Source organism: Tachyglossus aculeatus, chromosome 6 (assembly GCF_015852505.1).
Source record: "Tachyglossus aculeatus isolate mTacAcu1 chromosome 6, mTacAcu1.pri, whole genome shotgun sequence".
Taxonomy (NCBI): Eukaryota; Metazoa; Chordata; class Mammalia; order Monotremata; family Tachyglossidae; genus Tachyglossus; species Tachyglossus aculeatus.
The window spans coordinates 48618712-48626280 of NC_052071.1; positions in this window are offsets into that span (position 1 = coordinate 48618712).

The window sequence follows — 7569 nt, forward strand, 5'->3', positions numbered from 1 at the left end:
CTGAGGGCGATGGGGGTTGGTGTCACGCTCACTCTCTCCCAAGAGGAAGTTCACCTGATGGAAGAGAGTCCATCTGCCTCTCGGGTTGGGGATGGCAGCCCTCAGGGCCTCATCGGGCACCTGGCCCAGGACCACCCACGCCAGCGCCACCTGAGCAGAGGGGAGCCGGACACAGGAGGCGGTCAGAAGAGGTCAAGGGCAGTTTTGAGGCTGGCTGAGATCCTTGAACTGCCTCAGTTGGACCAGTCAAGAAAGCCCGGGGAGCTCGTCAGAAGGCTTTGGATCACACCGGCCCCTGGAGGGGAACAGTTTCCAGGCTTCGATCAATTAATCATATTTATTGAGCACTGCACTAAGCACTTGGGAGAGTACAATGAAACAGAGTTGGTAAACGTGTTTCCTGCCCACAGTGAGTTTACAGTCTAGAAGGGCTTGACCACGTCTGCGCTAGGGGTCACACCCTGAAGAGCAGACTGCATTGTAGGGAGCATTCAGTAAGGAGCAGACTGCATTGGAAGGAGCACTCTGTGAGGAGTATAATATAAGGAACACTGGCACCGTAAGTGGCATTCTGAGGAGCAGACTGTAAGGAGCAGATTGACATTGTAAGGAGCACTCTGTGAAGAGTGTGCTGTATGTGTCTACTAATTCTGTTATATTGTCCTCTCCTATGTGTTTAGAACAGCGTGGCTCAGTAGAAAGAGTACGGGCTTGGGAGTCAGAGGTCATAGGTTCTAATCCCGGCTCCACCACTTGTCCGCTGTGTGACTTTAGGCAAGTCACTTAACTTCTCTGGGCCTCAGTTACCTCATCTGTATAATGGGGATTAAGACTGTGAGCCCCACAGGGGACAACGTGATCACCCTGTGTCCCTCCCCAGCACTTAGAACAGTGTTTCACACATAGTAAGTGCTTAACAAATGCCATCGTTATTATTATTATTATTACAGTGCTCTGCATGCTGTAAGCACTCAATAAATCTGATTGCTGTTTTAAGGAGCAGTCTCTGATTGATAGGAGCCCCTTGAGTATATCGTAAGAAGCAGACAGTCATTGTAAGGAGCAAACTGTAAATGTGAGGAGCACTCTGTGAGGCCTCTGCTGTAAGGACCAGACTATTTGTGAAGATTACTCTGAGAGAAGCATTCTGTAAGGAACAGACTAATTGGGAAGAGCACTCTGTGAGGACCATGCCGTAAGGAGCAGAGTGTAATTATGAGGAGCAGTCTTTGAGGAGCAACCAGTCACTTCAGATTCATTTATTTATTTATTTTACTTGTACATATTTATTCTATTTGTTTTATTCTGTTAATTTGTTTTGTTTTGTCCTCTGTCTCCCCCTTCTAGACTGTGAGCCCACTGTTGGGTAGGGACTGTCTCTATACGTTGCCAAGTTGTACTTCCCAAGCGCTTAGTACAGTGCTCTGCACATAATAAGCGCTCAATAAATACGATTGATGATGATGATGATGATTTGTGAAGAGTACTCTGAGAGAAGCATTCTGTAAGGAACAGACTAATTGGGAAGAGCACTCTGTGAGGAGCATGCCGTAAGGAGCAGAGTGTATGAGGAGCAGATTTTGAGGAGCAACCAGTGACTTCAGATTCGTTTATTTATTTATTTACTTGTACATATTTATTCTATTTGCTTTATTCTGTTAATTTGTTTTGGTTTGTTCTCTGTCTCCCCCTTCTAGACTGTGAGCCCACTGTTGGGTAGGGACCGTCTCTATATGTTGCCAACTTGGACTTCCCAAGCGCTTAGTACAGTGCTGTGCACACAGTAAGCGCTTAATAAATACGATTGAATGAATGAATGAATGAATTCAGCAGAACAGGCCCATCAGGCTTGAAATGCAGCCCCTCCCCAACTGCTTCAGTTCCCTTCCCCCATCTGATTCCACCTGCTAGCCCCCTTGCGCTCCCAGACCTATGCTCCGAGATGAGAATCTACACCCCAAAATCCGCAGCAACTCCCGCTGCCAGACCAGGCAACCGGGGACCCAGCATCTCATTCCTGTCCAACTGAGGAAGGATTTCCAGGGCCTTGCTGGAACCCCTGGCCCTCGGCTCAGCTCCTGGGAAGGGACGGCCAAACTCCTAGGTGGGTAGCCGCCCCAAGTCTGGGCTTACGGCCCTAGTTTCTTTGGACAAAGGAGGAGCTAAGCCCCTTTGGCCTTTAAGCTGATGTTCTCTGCTCCTTCTGGCTTGTTTTTGGGCTCTGAGAGAAGCTGGGAGTCCCCAAAGCAGGGGCATCCCACGCCTGGGTCCAAGTCCCCTGAGCCCTACCATTTCCCCGGCGCCCAGGGGTGTCATAGCGTCTGGTCTCCCCTTCCAGCCTGCATGGTTCAGACCCGCAGCCTCCATTTGTGATGCCGCAGTGCCTGGGCCTGGCCCTCGCCAACGTCTGTACCAGTGTGCCAATGCACCGCTGCTGGGTTCTGCAGCGATTGGTGGCTTTCCAGGGCAGAGCCCCAGTGGGATGCTCTGTGTAGGTAGAGAGAGAACCCCACCCTCAACTGCCCCATTTTAGATTTGGTGGGCTGCACCTCCACCCCACCATGGCTGAGGGGGTGAGAGTTTATGGGGCTGGGAATTCGGACCAAACATGGCTCCCAGCCTTCAGTACCAGGAAAAGGGAGCCCTAGGGGAGAGAAAGATGGGAATGGGGCAGGGCATCCTCTACCCTGGGGGAATAATGAAAATAATTGTGGAATTTGGCAAGCCCTTACTATGTGTTAAGCACTAGGATAGATAAAAGATTAGGCCAGGCACAGTCCCACATGGCTCCCAGTCTAAGTAATAATGATGGCATTTGTTAAACACTTACTATGTACGAACCACTGTTCTAAGCACTGGGGGAGATACAAGGTGATCGGGTTGTCCAACGGGGGGCTCACAGTCTTCATCCCCAATTTACAGATGAGGGAACTGAGGCTCAGAGAAGTGAAGTGACTTGCCCAAAGTCACACAGCTGACAAGTGGCAGAGCAGGGATTAGAACCCACAACCTCTGACTTCCAAGCCCAGGATCTTTCCACTGAGCCACGCTGCTTCTCTTGAAGCGGGAAACTGAAGCCCAGAGAAGTGAACTGACTTGCCCAAGGTCACACAGTAAGCAAGCAGCGGAGCTGGGATGAGAACCCCTGTCCTGACTCCCAGGACCGTGCTATTTTTTCTAGGTTACGGGCACTGGGATTCCAAGGAAGTGCCCATATGCGGATGTCCCCGTGGCTCAGGATGTCACCAGCAGTGTGTGACTGGGGGAAGATGCAGGCTGACCAAAGCCAGCCTCCACTCTAAGCCCTGCGCCTCCCAGGCAAGATTTTGCTGCTATCCAAACCTGCTGTTGTGAAGCTTCTTCTCTGCTGACACACAGCGATGAGTGACCTCTTCCACCTTTGGACTGGACTCTCTTAGCTCGCGCAGAGGAGCAAAGGGGGAGGAGGAGGATGAGGCTGTCTTTGGAACAGCTGAGGCCAAGGACGCAGCCATGGAGCCTCCTCGTCTATGGGGCTTGGTGGGTCAAGGGTCCACTCACCTCCAAGCCCTCCCACACAGGGCCTAGTCCAGTTTCAGGCCCGATGCTCTGCTCTGCTATTCATCAGCGAACGAAGGGGTAGCCGGGACTTTCTGGGTCAATCGGCACACGGGGATACATGATGTATCCCTGTATGTGGCCACAGAGAGGACAAGGGTGGGAATGGGGAGCCCAGGCTACGGGAGTGGCCGTGGCATGTTTCTTGTGAGTCTTAGCAGGGAAATGTCCTTCTCAGTTCCTGGGACAAAGCACCACCGAGTGCGGCCTACCTCATTCAGAGAGTTGCTAAGTGGGAGGTATTTGGTGCTTGCCTCTCCTCCCTCCCTTCCAGTAAAATGAAATGTAGAGGGCATTCAGTAGAGCCAAGGAGCTGGCTGGATCCCCCGGGCATGGAGCTTCTCTCTCGGTGCCAGTCCCGAGAAGCATGGGCTGGGAGGCCGAGGCTTGGCGTTAGAGGGGCCGCCGGCCGCTGTGAGCTGCACCGCGGGGTTGGAATGAGTCCGGTCTCCCCACCTCCTTCCCTCCACTCCCAGGAGCCTGCAGGAGAAAGGCAAACTGAAAAGGAGGAGCCCCAGCAGATGGTTAGGTTTTCAGCCAGAAATGAAAGCCCCGTTCTTCCCAGCAAACTTTTCCCCGCCTCGTGCCAACTCTGATCCCTAAAGACGCTGCTTGGATAGCTGTTCTGGGGATGATGTGTGGAAACCCCGAAGGTGACCTCAAAGTGCTTTCCGGAATAGGCAATTCCTCTGCTTTACAGAGGGGGAAACTGAGATACAGAGAGAGTTTTAATGAGCCACACTTGACATTGCCTCATCCTAAGGATTCCAACAGTGGGGTGACCTCCCCTGAGTCACAGGAGGCCACAACCTGGCTGGGATCGGGTGAAACCCAACTGCCAACCTTCTGCCGCTGGTGACACCGCAGACATCCCTCAGACCTGGGTTGTAGCCAAGTTTAGCTTCATTCATTCAATCATATTTATTGAGTGCTTACACTGTACTAAGTGCTTGGGAGAGTACAATATAACAATTCAGTACAGTACAATATAGCAGTGAATAGTCGTTCCCTGCCCACAACGAGCTGACGGTCTAGAGGTTCCAGATATGTCCATATCTCTCATTTATATATTTCTATTCATGGCTGTCTTTCCCCTCTAGATTGTCAGCTCATTGTGGGGACAGGGGATGTGTCTGTTTATTGTTGTATTGTCTTCTCCCAAGCACTTAGTACAGCGCTCTGCTCACAGTAAGCACTCAATAAATACGGTTGAATGAATAAATCATCATCATCATCATCAATCGTATTTATTGAGCGCTTACTATGTGCAGAGCACTGTACTAAGCGCTTGGGAAGTACAAATTGGCAACATATAGAGACAGTCCCTACCCAACAGTGGGCTCACAGTCTAAAAGGTGGAGACGGAGAACAAACCCAAAGATACTAACAAAATAAAATAAATAGAATAGATATGTACAAGTAAAATAAATAAATAAATAAATAGAGTAATAAATATATACAAACATATATACATATATACAGGTGCTGTGGGGAAGGAAAGGAGGTAAGATGGGGGGATGGAGAGGGGGATGAGAGGGAGAGGAAGGAAGGGGCTCAGTCTGAGAAGGCCTCCTGGAGGAGGTGAGCTCTCAGTAGGGCCTTGAAGGGAGGAAGAGAGCTAGCTTGGCGGATGGGCAGAGGGAGGGCATTCCAGGCCAGGGGTTCATTCCAACTCAGGCAGAGAGAAGAAGTGTGGCCTAGTGGATGGAGCATGGTCTTGGGACCTGAGTTCCAATCCTGGCTCTGCCACTTGTTTGCTGTGGGACCTTGGGCAAGTCACTTCACTTCTCTGTGCCTCAGTTACCTCATCTGTAAAATTGTAATGAAGACTGTGAGCCTCATGTGAGACATGAATTGTGTCCAGCCTGATTATCTTAATAAAAACAATAATAATAATAACTATGGCATTTATCAAATGCTTACTATATGCAAAGCACTGTTCTAAGCGTTGGGGAGGATACTAGGTGATCAGATGGTCCCAGGTGGGGCTCACAAGTCTTCATCCCCATTTTACAGATGAGGTAACTGAGGCCCAGATAATAATAATAATAATAGTAATAATGATGGCATTTATTAAGCACTTTCTACATGCAAAGCACTGTTCTAAGCACTGGGATAGATACAAGGTAATCAAGTTGTCCCACATGGGGCTCACAGACTTAATCCCCATTTCCCAGGTGAGGTAATGAGGCACAGAGAAGTTAAGTGACTTGCCCAAAGTCACACAGCTGACAATTGGCGGAGCCGGGAGTTGAACCCATTACCTCCGACTCCAAAGCCCATGCTCTTTGATTCTCCCCCTATGCTGAGAACTGTGTCTGGCACATAGTAAGTGCTTAATAAATACCATTAAACAACAACAAAACTTGAGAATTTTCGCCACTGATGGACGCCCCATGATCGCCCTGTCCAGTGGTACGCCTGGGGGTGACTGTTTCAGTCCCTTACCATCCGAAACTGGTCCTTAGAGGAGTCCCAAAATCACACCCCTTGGGCTCAGAAAAGGTTGGATTGTGGGGAAGGGGGGGCAGTGTATGAGCCTGGTTCATTCATTCATTCATTCAATCGTATTTATTGAGCGCTTACTGTGTGCAGAGCACCGTACTAAGCGCTTGGGAAGTACAAGTCGGCAAAATACAGAGACGGTCTCTACCCAACAACGGGCTCACAGTCTAGATGATAATATTGCCTTCATCTCTTGCGTTTAGGTGATCAAAGTCTTGGGGAAAGAAAGGTGAAATCAAAAGCAGGGAAAGGCCTAAGAGATGAGGCATGAGGAGACAGATGACAGACTTCCAATCCTCAGCAGTCTAATCCTAGCAACGATGATGATGATGATGGTAATGATAATAATACTACTCCTACCAGCATCTGTCTTAGGCAATAAAGTCCTGACTTTGGTACTCGGCGATATCAGTTCTAAAATTCAAGGAGTTGGATGAAGAAGCTGCTGACTTAGTCTAAGTAGAAGGGAGTAGGATTTTAATCTTATGCAGCTATTTGGGTAGTTTCCTCTTGGCCACCTAAAATTCACCAATTTTTCTGCAGTAATATCATATTTTAATCAGTCAATCATTTATTTAATGCTTTCTGTGTTTAATAATAATAATAATAATAATAATTTTGACATTTGTTAAGCTCTTACTACATGCAAAGCACTGTTCTAAGCACTGGGAAGGATACAAGGTGATCAGGTTGTCCCATGTGGGGCTCACAATCTTAATCCCCATTTTACAGATGAGGTAACTGAGGCACAGAGAAGTTAAGTGACTGGCCCAAAGTCACACAGCTGACAAGCGGCAGAGCTGGGATTTGAACCCATGACCAGTTTAGAGCACTGTACTAAGCACTTGGGAGAGTGAATTACCCAGAGCTCATCCTAGCCCTTCTCCCATTTGCTTTTGAGTCAGAACCAAGAAACATCACCAGATTTTCCAAGGGAGACACTGAGGCCTAGAGAGGTTAATAATAATAATAATCATTTAAGTTAAGTGCTTAATAATAATAATAATAATAATAATGGAATTTGCTAAATACTTACTACGTGCCAGGCACTGTTCTAAGCACTGTGGTAGATGCAAGGTAATTGGGATGGAAACAGTCCCTGACCCACAAGGGGCTCACAGTCTTAATCCCCATTTTACAGATGAGGGACCTGAGACACAGAGACGTAGAGAAGTGAAGTGATTTGCCCAAGGTCGTACAGCAAAGTGGCAGAGTCAGGATTAGAACCCATGACCTTCTGACTCCCGAGCTCATGCCATATTCATTCATTCATTCGATTGTATTTATTGAGTGCTTATTGTGTGCTGAGCACCGTACTAAGCACTTCCACTAGGCCAAGCTGCTTACTATGTGCCAAACACTGTACTAAGCCCTGGGGAAGATTCAAGACAATCAGGTCCCACGTGAGGCTCACAGTCTAAGGAAGAGGGAGAGCAGGTATTGAATTCCCATTTTGCAGACGAGAGA